General features: G+C 49.2%; 1 long non-coding RNA gene across 1 annotated transcript in view; it reads right to left on the reverse strand.

The window, feature by feature from the left end:
- Positions 1-16,418, reverse strand: part of LOC142493205 (uncharacterized) — a 58,808-nt gene that overhangs the window by 17,474 nt on the left and 24,916 nt on the right. The gene's annotated exons all lie outside the window — the stretch shown is intronic.

Consider the following 16,418-nt stretch of genomic DNA (forward strand, 5'->3'; position numbering starts at 1 on the left):
GCTGTACAAAGTTGTAATGGTCATATTGCTCTTGGAGAAATATATATTCTTTGTAGTTTGTGATACTTTTTAATGGATCAACAACATACAACAACATACAGGAATTCCCCCTAGAAATCTCACTGATATTTTATTCTTCTGCAATAATTGATGGTGCCAAAATAACTATATATTTACTCTTACCAATGTTCTCATGCACACTAATTTTGTAGTGTTGCTTTCAATAACCTGCAGAGACATGGTCTTGAAACTTCAATCTAATGCACAAGACCTTTCTTCCATCTCTGGATGTTTTCTCAAACCTTAGGTTTGGCTGTGTTCGTGCGTCATTGTCTTGGGTGGAAGTGGGCAAGGCCAACTCATTCTAATTATACCCTCTTTCTTCACACACCGTAAATGGTCTTTCATCGTTTTCAGGCAAACCTGCTATCCAGTGTCTTTTTATGTTTAGTAACAAAATTAATAATAAATAGTAAAAACTTGGAACGTCATCTCTGACCGACGGGCTACAGGGCCAGCAATTTTCTTTCCCTTGTACTTCTCTGCTGCATGTCTTGTTCTGGAAACATCAACTCAATGAGCAGCAATGTCCAAGAGGCCAAAACAGAATTTTAGGACTAATTAGCAAAGGCTTTGAAACTATAACAGAAAGTACAATAATGCTATTGTACTATAAACCCATGATTCATCCACATGTTGAATATTATGTCTCATTCCTGTTACCCCGACTCAGAAATTACTTAATGAGTTTGGAGCAGGTCATGAGATGGGAAACAAGGAAGATTAAAGCAGCAATCAATTACTTATTTTCTTAACTGTATTTCATCCAGGGGTCTCCCGGAACTATATAGACAGACTCCTGCTCCTCGCAACATCTAATTGCAGTGAAATAACGGGAGTGTTTTTTTTTTACCCCTTCCAGACAAGAATTCTTGTCTTGGAGAGTCTTATTGTCGCCAGGGTCAGCCTCACTCCAGCCGATAGGAAGCCACGATGTAATTGGATTTTCAAAAACGTATATGTTTTGAGTTGGTCTGCAGCTGGGGAGTTCAGCTAGAAACTAGCAAATGACAGACAAAATAAATACACCGTGCAGATTGCTGCTTTAAAAGGTAATGATTTTTATTCACGCTGGAGGAAAGGCAGCCTGAAGAAAGATGTTGCATGGGGGATATGACACTGGTACATAATATCATGATGGGCATAGAGAAAGTTAGCAGGTTAAAGACTAGTTCGCAGAACACGAGGACAATGAGCCATCTACTGAAATTATCAGGTATTGTATGGAAAGATAAATAATATGAAACATTTTTTTTTACTCAATGTATATTCAACCTGTGGTACTTAATACCACTGGAAATGCGAGTAACTTTATATCCAGTGTGTTTGATAGAGGATTTGACACATTAATCTTTTACAAGTCTATAAGTATTAGCAACATGGACAAAAGCGAGTGACAAAATACTTGGCCTGATGGCATATTTAGTGTGGCCTCATATGAGCTGATTTTAAGTTCTTATATTTTCCTTTCTTGTTAGTTTTTTAAATATTTCTGTAGCCCCCTTTTCCTATGCCTAAGGGAACTATGTGGGTAACTACATGTGCTGCTGCACCGGTCTGCTCACAGGAGACCTAAGTCTCTGCCTCTAGGAGCCTGGGGTGAGCTCTTTCTCCTTGCAGTGCAGCGCTTCCACCTACGAGGGATCCCAGCGTTGGCGGGATAACCCCTCACAGGAACCAATACACAGTAAATAATAATACACCACGCAATGTATAGAACTAAGGTTTATTGTATACACATACATACATACAATAACGGCAATAACTGTACCCACAGTGTACATCCAATGACCCAACACGTGGTGGTTCCCCCAAAGTACTGAGGGTGCTGTGGCACCAGTACCCCTGGTGTCCTGTCCCAGCAATTCCCACCCAAGTGTGAGGTAGCTCTACCCCCTGTGGATATAGGTGCATGTTGGGTACCTGCCTAAGTACTCCAGTACCCAGGTGCTGCTTGGTGTAGTGAGTTGGAGCAGGTCCCTTGGAGCGGGTCCCATGCAGCGGGGCCTCCAACACAAATCCCCTCTCTCCTAAGGGGTCCAGATTCGCCTTGCTGTGTGAGCTCCAGCCAGAGTGTCTAACCAAATGTCTATGGAGCCTGTAACCTGGTCCCAGGCCGCAGGGCAACGCGTGACCATCCAGTCAACATGTACTGGTAAGGGGAAGAGTCCCTATCTGGTTCCTTCCTACAATACTACTTTGCTAGGGTCTCAGGGCCTGTCTGGGGCCTAGGGGCAGAGTTCTGGCCTAGTCCATGGGCTACTGACACCCTGGACGCATCCGTCCGCTCTCTCGCTCCTGGAAGACTGACTCGCGGGCTTTCCGCGCACATAGGATATCCTGTTCCTCCTCTCTTCAGAGCCCTATTGGCTGGGATAGCCCCATGGGATTTTGGGACATGTAGCCCCGCGGCTGCATATGCAGAGCTATCCTAAGAAGGCCGCCGCCTTCTGCACTGCGCATGCGCGCCTCGCCGCGCATGCGTGACTCGCTAAATTTATGCTCCCACCTCCCGATCATGCAGAGCTCCAGGGAACCACTGAACAGCTCCCCCACACCGGAGACAGGGTAGGGGGACTCGGCTACATTTGTTATATTTTTTAAAATGTTATCCTTATGCTACTTTTGTTACGCTATGTGTGAATGGTTTGCAAAGTATGCTTATGTAACAGGGTATGTCCAGCTGTACCTGTTTCTCCCCACATAGTGTATCTTCTATGTAAGTCCTGCTAAGATCCAGGCATTAGCAGGTTAATCTGTGGGCCCTTGACCCCCCCTTTCTGCTTCCCCAGAAAGTGAAGGAAGGTAGGTGGTGTCTCATGGCCTGTGTACAGCCCCTGGTGGGTACAGTCCATGAGCCCGCCCCTTCCAGAAGTTTCTAGGGAGATTAGCCTAAAGTTAGGGGCAGTCTTCCTCTCCACCTTGGAGAGAGAGGATGTAGAGAGACTTCCCCTCAGCCTTGAGAGGGTGAGGTTGTGTCACCCCCTGCTCCTCCTGGAGTGAGGAGGGTGAGTATGTCTCTCTCTGATCCCTGGCTTGGATGAAGGAGGGTGAGGTGATGGTGGGAGCTGTGAGTCTTCCCCATGGCGGGGTAAGCTTGCTCACTTGGGCTGGCTAGCCTAAGACCATCTGGAGCAGAGCAGTGGAGAGAGAAAGCACCGTCTAGAAGTCCTAGGACGTGTGGAGAAGACTATGCTGCTAAACATGCTGTATGATGCCATGAATAAAGACCCTGTAAAGATACCTCTGCCTAAGGTGTCAGTTCCTGGGCTGGAGGGAGGTATGTGTGTAGTGATGGGGGCTGACGCCTACACTTCGTGGGATCCATCACTGCTAGAGGCGCTGACACCATTTTGAAGAACCCAGAGTCCTGTGCGAGCCAGTCCTGTCATGCCTCATAACATCAAGCAGACCACTCAGACCACCTGCGAACCAACGGTAGAGCACCACAACAGCGAGGTAATGCGCCCACTTCCACACACTGGTCCCTAAGTGAGGTGGAGGGGTGCGGGGGGGGGGGGGGGAACACGTGTTACACTTACATAGCGAAATTTGCTATTTTTATCCATTTATTGCCCTGTCTGTTTATTCTGTCTCTGCATGATCTGCCCTAGGCTGCGCTTATACTGCAGGCGACAGTGCCGCGATGTCGCGGCAAATCAAATGCATTGACGCCATTGCTTGCGCTTATAGTAGGCGTGACGCGACAGATTGGTCGCAATCGCTGGATGTCATCTCTATTTGATTTTCCAGCAACGTCGCCTGAGCGTCGCGTTGCCGTCGCCGGCACTATAAGCGTAGCCTTAGATGGCTATCTTACTTTTTTTTTACATCTGTGTTAATTCATGGATTCTTTGTAAATCATAATTGCCGACTAGAGGAAGAGAGAACTCTCGAAAGCTTGTCTTATATCTATTGTTAGTCCAAATAAAAAAAAGTATTACCAAATGTGAAGTAATCATTTATTCTGCACTATCGCAACTGGACTAACATAGCTATTTCAACTTCATTCATATACTGTATGGAGAAGAAAAAAAGAACTCCCCACAATGAATCATATGATCAATGTGCAGGTCACAAAGGTGATGTGATCGCTTTATTAAATACATTTATTTAAAAAAATTGTGAAATGTTACTATTTTGCGAAATGTTAAAAACTGTGAATTGTGCACCTTTTTTATTTAAAAAAATGAAACAGGAGAAATGTAGCAAAATTGCACAAAAATCTGCAAAATGAACAAAAAAAAAAATGATCAGACTAAAATCGAAGATCTTTTACCTTCACATCGTCTTATTATATATCTGTCCTTGGAATGTAGAGTGTTTGAAACTTGGGAAATTGATGCAACAAATTTTTTTAAAAAAAAGCTGCATAGTAAGTGAAACTTCTTTGACTTTTGTCACAGAAATTGTATTTGTATTGGTGATGTTTTAATTAAAAATCAAAATACAATTTCATTGACAAAACGCAAATAAATTTGACTTAGAACATGCGTACACATCCATTGTATTTGCACTAAGCGTGAATTCCTCGTGTGTGTGTGTGTGACTGTGTGACTGTGCGTGTGACTGTGCGTGTTACTGTGTGACTGCGTGTGACTGTGCGCGTGACAGTGCACGGTGCGCGTGACAGTGCGTGTGCGCGCGACTGACTGTGTGCGCGACTGACTGTGTGCGCGACTGACTGTGTGCGCGACTGACTGTGTGCACGTGCGTGTGACTGTGTGCGCGTGCGTGTGACTGTGTGCGCGTGCGTGTGACTGTGTGCGTGTGACTGTGTGTGTGCGTGTGAGTGTGAGTGTGTGTGTGTGCGTGTGACTGTGTGTGTGTGCGTGTGACTGTGCGTGTGTGCGTGACCATGTGCGTGTGTGCGTGACCATGTGCGTGCGTGTGTGTGACCGTGTGCGTGCGTGTGACCGTGTGACGTATGCGCAGCCCCCCTGCACCTCACACATCCCCCTAACCTATTCACCCCCAATACAGCTCCATGATTCCCACCCCAATACCCCCTGCCCTCCCCCTAATGATACACCCGAATAACCCCTGTCCCCCACCCCAAATGATATAGCCACACCAATACCCCCTGCCCTCCCCCTAATGATACACCCCATCTCCCCAGTCTAGGCACGCACTCACCGGGCAGCAGGAAGAGGCTGCTCCGGACCCTTCCCTCCCGCACCGGGCTCCGTGTCACCCCCTCCCACATGAAGCTCCTCTCCTAGGCGGCCGTGACCAGCAGGCGGCCAGACGGCTAGTCTGCACATCCCTCCGGAGCAGCCTCCTGAAGGGAGTCCACGGCTGCAGGGACCACAGGAGCCCCTCGGGCTCTACCCCACAGAAGCTGCCGCCCTGCAGGGACGGGGAGAGGCTCAGCTCCAGCTCCCCGCCCCGGTACCGGCCCAGGGAGGTGAAGGTCTACTCGCCCTCACCAGTCACCTCCTGCCCGGAGCTCAGGCCTGAGACTGACCCGCAGCGGCTCATCCCACAGGCAGCGGCCAGGGGAGGCCTGCAGGGACACAGGCATGCACTGGGAGGAGAGGAGAGGCCGCAGGAGATCAGGGCCTGGAGCAGTGTGGGCTGCAGTGTCCCTATGAGAGCCGTGGCGTCTTGAGTGTCGCCATGACTACCGTGCTGGGGCGTGTGGGGGGAACGGCGCCGCTGGCAGCCGCATGCGTCTTTCCCCAGCGTCCCCATGACTACTGCGCATGCGCGGCCTGGCAGCGGACGTGTTGGGGGAACGGAGCCGCTGCCAGCCGCAGTCGCCATTAGTTGTGCGCATGCGCGCCATTGCAGCGGACGTATGGCGGCCGTTAGGAGCAGCGGCCGGCGGCGGCGGCAGTGCCACATGTCAGCGGCTGTGTGGGGGGTGCGGTGGCCATTAGGAGCGGCGCCGGCGGCTATCGCCGCCGCCGCCGCCGCATCTGATTTGTGGAGCGGGTGTGATGTCAGTGTTGGGGTCGGGCTGAGCCAGAACACAGCCCGGCCTCAACTGCCAGCACTGACGTCACATCCGTTTCATTTCTGTCTCCACATTCCATTTTTGCCCCATCACGAATGAGGTGCCACTAAGGAAGTTTCACTTCAAAAAGCAAAATAAAAGTTTTTTTTTTAAATTACAGTCAATCTTTTACTTAGAAATTATGAACATATTCTGATTTCCTGTTCATGTATAATGAGGGTGCATGATAAGCGCGTATACCCATGGCTGGTCCAGCTATCTTTCTGCCCCTCCTGTCATGTAAGTCCCAGTAGCTACAGGCAGTGACAGGCTATCCTGTGGGGTTTACCCCCCCCCCCCTCACGCCACCTCCCTGAGTGGCAGGAGAGGTGGTGACATTGGTGTGAGCTGCCTTCCCCCAAGGATGAGAGAGCAAGATCTATGCATGGCACAAGGCCTCGAACATTAACTGCTGACCAGCAGCATCCAGGGATCTGAGACCCGACTCTGCTATCTGCGACGCGGTTTACCATTTGCAGTGGTTGCTACAAATAAAGACCTCATTTATATACCCCTGGCTGAGTTGCGAACTATTAGCCAGAGGTATTGGAGAGAAAGAACTGTCATGGTTGGGACTGCCTGCAGCCTTGCTGTAGCCTGCCTTGCCTGGAGGCGCTGCATCACCATGGAAAGAACATAAGGATCACCGTAAGCCTGTCCTGGTCCGGGGAGAGGCACTTTCGGTGCAACTGGCCTGGGCCTGCCTGAGACTCTCACGAGCTTGGCCCTTACAGATGATGTCACGAAGATGGCCGCCATCTCGGATGCGCAATCTCCATTGCTACCCACTGGAACAAGTGCCGGAAGATGCAAACCCAGTGGAACCCCTGCTCCACTGCAGACCCCAACCCGGGGAAAGAGTCATCGTGGATCGTTTAACCAGATTCATCTACCATCCCCTAGAGGTCGTGACCAATCTAAAGGTACTTCCCCTAGACTGGTCATGGACACTACTAGGCCCAACTCACCTGCCCCAGTTGTCCCTGCCCCGTCACCAGTACTGTTACCAGCCTCTGCACCTATCCCAACACCATCCGCTGGGAGTAAGGAGAAGGCCAGTCCTGTGCGATACAGACGGGATCTTCCTGGGCTAATACCCTTGGCTCCTAACCCCAGTATCTCTGCCCCATAAGCTGCTACATTTGTGCTTACCAAGTTTCCATGCGATAAATTGTATCTGGTATGTCCATGGACTTGAGGGGCTGGGACTTTGATGGGAAGGATTGGTGGTCATCTGATTCTGAAGGTGAAATACCTTATTCTAGCCGCATTCCTGTGAATAAGTCTCCCAGGTTGTTTAAGTAATTTAGGAACTCATTCCTGTCCCAGAGATCTGCTACATCTGGTGTGTCCTCCCAGATGGACACAAGGTCCAGTAAACCACATGAGTCCAGGAACCACTTAATTTGTGGGACCCAATGTTCAAGGGTTATGCCCCTCGTCTAAATAGAACAAGACTGCTACTAGTAAATGGTTCTATTGTGGATCACTTGTTGGCGGAAGTTCGCCCCTCCATATCCTACCAGGAGTTTGAGCTCTGTGAACCTCAGTTCTGGGTATTACCTGGTCAGAGACAAGGTCATAAAATTCAAAGGTTAAGTAGAGCTGACCGAGCTATTTTCCATAGGTACAACCAATCTCACGGATACACCTTTCCGTATGTACCTGAACCCATTATGGACGAGATAGATCAACACCGTCACGAGTGGTTGAGGTTAGCAGTCATAGAGAATCTTAATCTGAATCTAAGTGAGGACAGATTTATTAAGGATGACAGGGTTCGTTCTGTAATGGAGGAATGGCTTGCGAGCACATGTACAGTATTTACAAAGCCAGAGCAGAGGTTAGACAGTGCCCTGGTCCTCCTAAGGTGTATTATATCTGGACCAATTTGTTCGATGGGACGGTGGTCAAAAAGCCCGACCCTAAACACTATAAGTGAGGGTTCCCTGTTTCTTCCCGTTGGAAGAATAGTTATGTAATTATCATCTCTGTAACTCAGTGGGTGATGTGGGAAATGGTCTGTATAACTGTGTAATGTTTATGTTATTCATCTGCAGTAACCTGCTATGCTTTGCAGGCTTCAGGTTCCTGGATGGTGCCCAAATTGGATCCCAGTGAGGACGTGGGATATTTCACCTAAAGGGAGAGTATAGCCAAAGCTGATACAGCTATCTTTCTGCCCCTCCTGTCACATACGTCCCAGTAGCTACATGCAGTGAAAGGCTATTCTGTGGGGTTTACCCCCCTCACGCCGCCTCCCTGAGTGGCAGGAGAGGTGGTGACATTGGGTCTATGTCGCAGCCAATCCCGGCGTAGGCTCAGTGCCGTCCCCTTTTGCAGCAGGGGATGGAGGCTTTCCAAAGTGTAATGTGAGTCAGTCCTTCACCACCCCTCCTAGGGAGAGGAGGTGTGAGTTCTCCTCCACCCTTCCTGGGGAGAGGAGTGAGCTGCCTTCCCCCAAGGAAGAGAGAGCAAGATCTGTGCATGACACAAGGCCTCAAACATGATCTGCTGGCCAGCACCACCCAGAGATCTGAAACCCCTACTCTACTATCTGCGACGCTGTTTACCATCTGCAGTGGTTGCTACAAATAAAGACCTCATTTATATACCCCTGGCTGAGTTGCGGTCTATTAGCCAGAGGTACACTGGCGACACACTTTATCGCAGTGCGGCCAGATCCGCAAGCCGGGAGATTTCCCGGCTTGCTAGTGGCCGCCCCTCGGCGTGCCGCGCGTCATAGACGCGCGGTCACGCGTCATCGGGAGCCTGCGCCCCCTGCACGCGTGTCCAAGGGCTCCCCGAGGGAGCCCTGGTGTCCCGCGATCGCGGGACAGCGGCAGGGGGTTCCGGGGGACCCGGCGGACCCGGCAGCGGTAGGGAGAGCGCCCCGATCGGAGGGCGCTCTTCCGCTGCTTCGGCGCGCGCCCGTCACACTCGGGCGCGCGCCAGGCTACTGCTGCGGCACAGAACGGGCAAATGCTCGAATAAACTGTGCCGCAGCAGTATTGCAGAGAAAGAACTGTCGTGGTAGGGATTGCCTGCAGCCTTGCTGTAGCCTGCCGTGTCTGGAGGCGCTGTATTACCATGGAAATAACATAAGGATCACCGTAAGCCTGTTCTGGTCCTCACCTATCGCGGACTCACAGCTCTCCTGGACCCTCACAGGTATGCACACACCAAGACATCAGTAGTAACAGCAACATGTTTCCAGAGAGGGGAGGAAACAGGGCTACATGCGTATCACTGATTGAGGGTGAACAAACCTCATTTTCATTCTGTATTGACAGTTTTTTTTATTGGAAAAGCGATATTGTGGTCCTAAGGGTGAAAAATCATGTGTTTGAGGGTTCGGATTCCCATTGTGCTTGTGTATGTGTAATATAAGGGGGTGCAGAGGATTGTAGATCAGAAACATCATAGTAATGTCCTCTTTGTCTTTTTGATTTTTCTATGAGTGAGGCAAATGATCACATTGTATCTACAAATTAGCTACAATGAACTCACCATATCAGTTTAGTCATTGTGCATGTTCTACAAGTGTAGCAGGTCTTTGCGTCCAAACACCATGGCAAACTCTGGATGGCTGGCAGCATGCCCTTTGTGTGTGCTCAGTAAGGCTGAGTTTATGGTGGTGGCGTCGCTATGTGTGTGTGCTTGCGTGCACGCAAGTCTGTCACTCTTCAGTGGTTGGCTACTGCAGTAAGCCAAGTGCCTGCTGCTCCTGGCGGCGATGTAGCGCGTAGACGCTTCTGCATTTTGGTCAAACAAGTAAATTTGCCTTTTCTGGCTTCAGTCGCGTGATGTCAGTGTCATGTGAGCTGGTTCAGCCAATGAGGTCGAACCAGCTTTGTGACGCCTTCGCTACGCCCCAGCCTTCCCGCCAGCACTATGAGCAGGGATCGCTTCTGCACTAGCTGCGCGGCAAGGTAAGAGCTCGCACTCTCGCAAGCGAACGGAGTGTATGAGCTTAGCCTTAGACTACTGTGCGAACTTGTCTTATTGGGCCGAGGCCTTGCAATCTCCATACTAGGAGGAAAGTGGGATTGCACCAAATCCAATAGGCAACAAGAAGCTTTATTCACATCATCCCACTGCTGAAGTGGTTCGGGGCAGTTCGTATAAGCTGCTGAAGCTATTAACTACAGTTCAAGAGAAATGTGAAAATAAAAAAGAAACACACCTGAGGAAGCGTAATCTGGGCGATTTTTCTGCTGTTGCGTAATGCTCATTTCGGGCTGCAGTTTTTAAATACCAGAGGAAAATATTGACATAATAGTTCCCTTTTGGGCACTGGTTCCAGAAAAACAGATGAAAACGAATTTGGCAGTATAACAGAAGACAGTGACAATTTCTTACATGCTGAAGGTTTCACTGCTGAGATTTCTATGGGTGAACATATGCGTTGTGCATGCAGCATGTGCTATCGCTGTTCTTTTGTAACATAGAAATGAATATTAAAGTATCAAGATGAGAACCTGCACAGTGAACTTTAACAACAACGCTATGGTTCAATAAGGTAAACTCCTTGGGGCAGGGATTCCCTTTTCCTTTTATATATGTCTGGAGCTATTATCCATTTAATATATTGTACATTTTCCAGTGTCTGTATGTTTAAACTACGTTCAGATGTAGCCAACGTTTTTGCGCCCGCTGGTACACTCCTGTGGGTAAAGTAGCGCTAAAGACCTGCCCGCTTCTCGCTCGCGGCTGATTCAAAACAATGGATGCTCCTGCCGCTGGCGCGCTGTGTCTGTCCTGCTTCAGTACGGGTTCCAGTAACGTAGGCTACATCTGTATTTCTGGGAAATTGGCTCCCCTTGCATGCATTAAAAATAAAATACCTATACCAAACTGCTAGCTGTGTGCATGTTTTCCTGTTCAACTTGTGAATTGTTTTCCTGTTCAATTAGTGACCATCTGATTCCATTTAAAGAAAGCTTACACGGCAGAGAAATGTTTCAGCAATTGTGGTATTAGTTTGTTGGCGACTGATTTCCCAGAGATAATACATGCATTTGTGAAGGTTGCCTAGAGTTGTATGAATGTGAGACTATGGGGGTTATTCATTACACTGCAATAGTGCAGATTGGGGCCCTATCATCACATGGAAAGTCCCATTGAAGTCATTGGGAGTTTCTTTGTGATAGCGCCCTGATTGGCACAATTGCAGTTGACTGAATAACCCCTCATGTGAGATTAAAACTGAGATTTGCTAATCTCTGATCCAGGTTATCGCACTGCGATCCGGTGTTAACTGCTATTCAAGTCAGTGGTACGGTAGTTAACCCAGAGTCGCAGTCTGGTAACCCGTATTGGTGGGAAGTCTTTATTCAATATGGTGGAAAGCTGCTTGCCTGTGCTCGGAAACATTTGAATGGGGCTGAACTCTTCTTCAGCACTGGGATGCAGGTTCACAGCATATTTATAGGGGCCTTACAGTATGTCTTCTTCCTCTCACTCTGTTATACCTAGGGTTGCCAGGTGGCTTGTCCAAAAATACTGGACACAATGGTGAAAGGTGCGCTGCGCGCGAGAATCGTTGGTGGGGAAGAATGTTATTTATAAATGGCTGTTATGTCATTTTTTTCTAAATTTCCCTCCAAGTATTCACCAATTTGCACCAATTTATATTCTATTTCGCAAAACATCTGGAGAGTAGTCTTGGGAGGGAGCGCACTTCCGAGGATTTTTTTAGGAAATAGAATATGAAATAGTGCAAATTGGTGCATGCTCGGAGTGAAATTTAGAACAAATTACGTAATGGTCAGATCATTTATAAATAACTGACCTGCAGTCATACTGTACATGGCGAGCAATACTGATCTTACTGCTCCTCCCACAAATTCCAAGAGTGTTGCGCCCCTCCTCATCCTCTCTACCTCGTTATCCTATCACTCACCTTCCCCCTCTTCCACTCACCCCACTCCCCTCATCCCCCTTCATCCTCTCTCACCCCCCCTTCATCCTCACCTCCCTTCATCCTCTCATCCCCCCTCCCTTAATCCTCTCACCCCCTCCCTTCATCCTCCCCTCATCCTCTCACCCCTCTCCCTTCATCCTCTCTCTCCCCCTCCCTTTATCCTCTCTCATCCCCCCTCCCTTTATCCTCTCATCCACTCTCCCTTAATCCTCTCTCATCCTCCCCTCCCTTCATCCTCATCCCTTCATCCTCTCTCACCCCCCCTTCATCCTCTCTAACCCCCTTCACCCTCTCTCACCCCTCTCCCTTCATCCTCTAACCCCCCTACCTTCATCCTCTCTCATCCCTACCTTCATCCTCTCTCATCCCCCTACCTTCATCCTCTCTCACCCCTCCCTTCATCCTCTCTCCCCCTCCCCCTCCCTTCATCCTCTCCCCCTCATCCTCTCTCCCCCTCCCCCTTATCCTCTCTCCCCCTTCCCCTCTCCCCCTTATCCTCTCTCCCCCTCCCCCTCTCTCCCCATCTCCCTCTCCCTTCATCCTCTCTCTCCCCCTTAATCCTCTCTCATCCCCTCACCCCTTCCCGTCATCCTCTCATCCCCCTCCCTTCATCCTCTCACCCCTCCCTTCATCCTCTCACCCATCCCTTCATCGTCTCACCCCCTCCCTTCATCCTCTCACCCATCCCTTCATCGTCTCACCCCCTCCCTTCATCTTCTCACCCATCCCTTCATCGTCTCACCCCCTCCCTTCATCCTCTCACCCCCTCCCTTCATCCTCTCACCCCCTCCCTTCATCCTCTCACCCCCTCCTTCCTCTCTAACCCCCTTCATCCTCTCACCCCCCTCCCTTCATCCTCTCCCCCTCCCCCTTATCCTCTCTCCCCTCCCCCTCATCCTCTCTCCCCATCTCCCTCTTCCTTCATCCTCTCTCTCCCCCTTAATCCTCTCTCATCCCCTCACCCCTTCCCGTCATCCTCTCTCATCCCCCTCCCTTCATCCTCTCACCCCTCCCTTCATCCTCTCACCCCCTCACCCCCTCCTTCATCCTCTCTATCCCCCCTCCCTTCATCCTCTCTCACCCCCCCTTCATCCTCTCATCCCCCCATCATCCTCTCTCACCCCCCCTTCATCCTCTCTCACCCCCCCTTCATCCTCTCACCCCTCCCTTCATCCTCTCTCACCCCCCCTTCATCCTCTCATCCCCCCTTCATCCTCTCTCACCCCCTCCCTTCATCCTCTCTCACCCCCCTCCCTTCATCCTCTCCCCCCCCCTCCCTTCATCCTCTCTCACCCCCCTCCCTTCATCCTCTCCCCCCTCCCTTTATCCTTTCACCCCCCTTCCATTCATCCTCTCACCCCCCCTCCCTTCATCCTCTCTCAACCCCCCTCCCCTCATCCTCTCTCATCCCCCTCCCTTCACCCTCTCTCATCCCCCTCCCTTCACCCTCTCACACCCCGTCCGTTCATACTCTCTCACCCCCCTCCACCCTCATAAGAGATGGGCAAATCTTTTGCCAACATTTGCATTCGCTGCGAGTATGGTGTTGTTTCGAAGCTACAGCCATTCGCCTGCCTTCGTGTGTATGCAATAGTACCAGACGCCACCACACATTCCATTGCAAATGTTGTGACATTTGATTCGCCCAGCAGTTCCAGACCCTGAAATATGGGTTTTGCTGGAGAGGGAGAGAGAGGATGGGGTAAGAGAGAGAACCTTCAAACAACACGTGGAGAGACAACTGTGCTCAAAAAAGAGTACACCTGAGATACCTGGGCAATATGCTATTAGGAATTGTCACATATTGCACACCTGTGAGCATGTGACCTGCATACAAGACAATGGTTAATACACAGCTCTGTAGCTGACCCACTTTTCACCTTTGCAAAGGTCCCTCAAATTAACAATATCTCTCCTCCATCTAAGACCGACTACTTTTAAACCATTTCTTGTTGGAGGGGCCGACTGGATCGGGTACTTGTTTATGTGAGAGTTGGGCCTCAGCAGTCTAGCCATGGCCCCCAGGTGTTGTAGAACTGGGGGATTTTCTGTGTGAGCATGGCCGTAACTTTTTCCATGGTCCTAACCGTGGTAATTCTTTTAGAGACTGGGTTTTTTGAGAGTGCTTCCAAGCAGCTGCGATAGAGCACCTCACAGCAGTTAGGATGGCTGAGATAAGTTTAGTCAGGGGAGCGGGAAGGCCATCATTTCTGAATCTTAGACCAGAACCCCTGGATCTGTGGGCATGACCACCAAATATGGGCCATGTATCCTCTTTGACCACATCCCCTCCAGCACAGATCTGGAGTGCCGGGGAAGATCTGGCTCAGTCTACTCGGGGTTAGGTACCACTGAAATAGAATTTTATATATATTTTCTTTCGTAACCGTGCAGATTGAGGTCTTGGAGGCTGCCTCCCAGATGTCCTTCCAATCATCCATATCTAGTTGTAGGTTGAGGTCTGCACCCCACTTTTGCATATATGCGTGGTTTGGATTCTCCGATGTTGACTCTAACCCTCTATAGATCTCTGAGATCAATCCCTTCTGGTAAGAACCATTGATACAGAGGGACTCGAATTTGGTCGGTTTGGGAAATTTGGTGTTTTGGGAGAGCGCTATAAGAAAGTGCCTAATTTGAAGAAATTTAAACGGGTTGAGGTCTCGTACTTGATATTTAACTTGGAGCTCTTGGAAGGACAGGATTTCCACTTTCTTCAGAAAGTCTGCTACCCTCCTAATATTGAGGTCTTGGAATCGTTGAAATTGTCTCCGAGAACACCCGGGCGGGAAATCCAGGTTATCAAAGATGGGGGTAAGTTGAGAGGGGATGGTCGACAGGGCGTACTTCCCTTTGTTTCTAAGCCAAATGCCCCACGTACACCTAATTTCTCCCAGATCGTATTTCCTAGACCCTTTCTCCTTATCGTTCCGAACCCACAGGATCGCCAATAGGGGTAAAGGTGCCGCATAGTGGGATTCTATCTCAAGCGAACATGATGTGGCCGGGTTGCTATTCCAAGTCACCGCTTGGCGTAGCCAAGCTGCCTGGTAGTATTTAATCACGTCAGGGACCCCCAGTCCCCCACCCAACTTGGGAGATAACAAAACCGACCTTGGAACTCTTTGTTTTCGGTTATTCCATATAAATTGTAATATGTGGGCTTGTATATTTTTAAGTTCAGACATGGGAATGTCTATAGGGAGCTTTTGGAAATAATATAGGAGTCTAGGGAGGATGTTCATTTTGATTGAAATGATCCTACCAAACCATGAGATTTGGAGTTTATTCCAGGATTCTAGATCCTTTTTGATTTGGTTAAATAACAGGGGTAATTGGCCTGGTATAGAGAGTTGTAGGAATTAATTTTAACTCCAAGATATTTTATCTAGGAGGAGTTCCATCTATATTTATAGTTAGATTGGAGCATTTTCCAGGTCGACTCTGACAGGGAGAGATTTAGGGCTTCCATTTGTCCATGTTAATTTTGTAATCTGAAATTCGGCCAAATTGGTCCAGGAGTCTTTGGAGATTGGGAATGGTGGTATGGGGATCCGTGAGGGTCAGTATAATGTCATCCGCGAATAGTTAGATTTTATGTTCAGTCTTGGCAATCTTAATGCCCTGTATTCTTGGGTCATTTCTGATTTTGGCTGCCAAAAGCTCGATAGAGATTGCGAATAGTAGGGGTGATAGGGGGCAGCCATGTTTAGTGCCTGAGGAAGCCCAGTCACAGGCGAAATGTGTTGCTCATCTTTTTGGACAGTCACAGCCACCATAGAGGAGCCAGACGGCGCAGCTGCAGCCCTGCAGACAGACGTAAAAGCAGGGAGTCATCTACAGCAAGCCAACAGTACGACTCCTTTGAACTGGGCAGTCACCTTGGGGTGCCTCACCGTCCTGCTTCAGTATTGTATTTTATAGTTTATTTTAGTTTATATGTATTTTTATTTGTTTTGTTTTGAATCTATTAAAACTATGTTATCAGAGCTACAGTGAAGAAATAAGTTCTTTACTCACTCCTGCACCGAGGTATAGCTCCACCCACAGGAGCAAAGAAAGCATCTGTAAGAAGGAAATATACCAATTGGAGTGTGCACTCACACTGGCCCGTGTGAGTGTTTTTCCCGCCTTTATTGTTTATCTCCTTACACTCCCCTAACAAAGGGCTTTACTTATCAGCCCTTTGCCCCATCTGGCTCAGCAACCTGCCCGCTTTATTGCCCCTGTCGTAGAACCTCTGATTGGTCCATCTGAGTACTCTCTCTACCTCGTCGAGTTGCGTTTGTTTTAATTCTGATCTTGTTTTTTCCAGTAATCTGTATAATGTTTTGGAGGGGTTATTTTTGTGCTGCTGTTCTAATTCTAGATGTCACGGGAGACTCCTGTGGCGGGTAGGATCTCGGTGGCCGGAACAGCAGGAAGCGAAGTAGG

The sequence above is a fragment of the Ascaphus truei genome, chromosome 1 (genome assembly GCF_040206685.1).
Source record: "Ascaphus truei isolate aAscTru1 chromosome 1, aAscTru1.hap1, whole genome shotgun sequence".
Classification (NCBI taxonomy): Eukaryota; Metazoa; Chordata; class Amphibia; order Anura; family Ascaphidae; genus Ascaphus; species Ascaphus truei.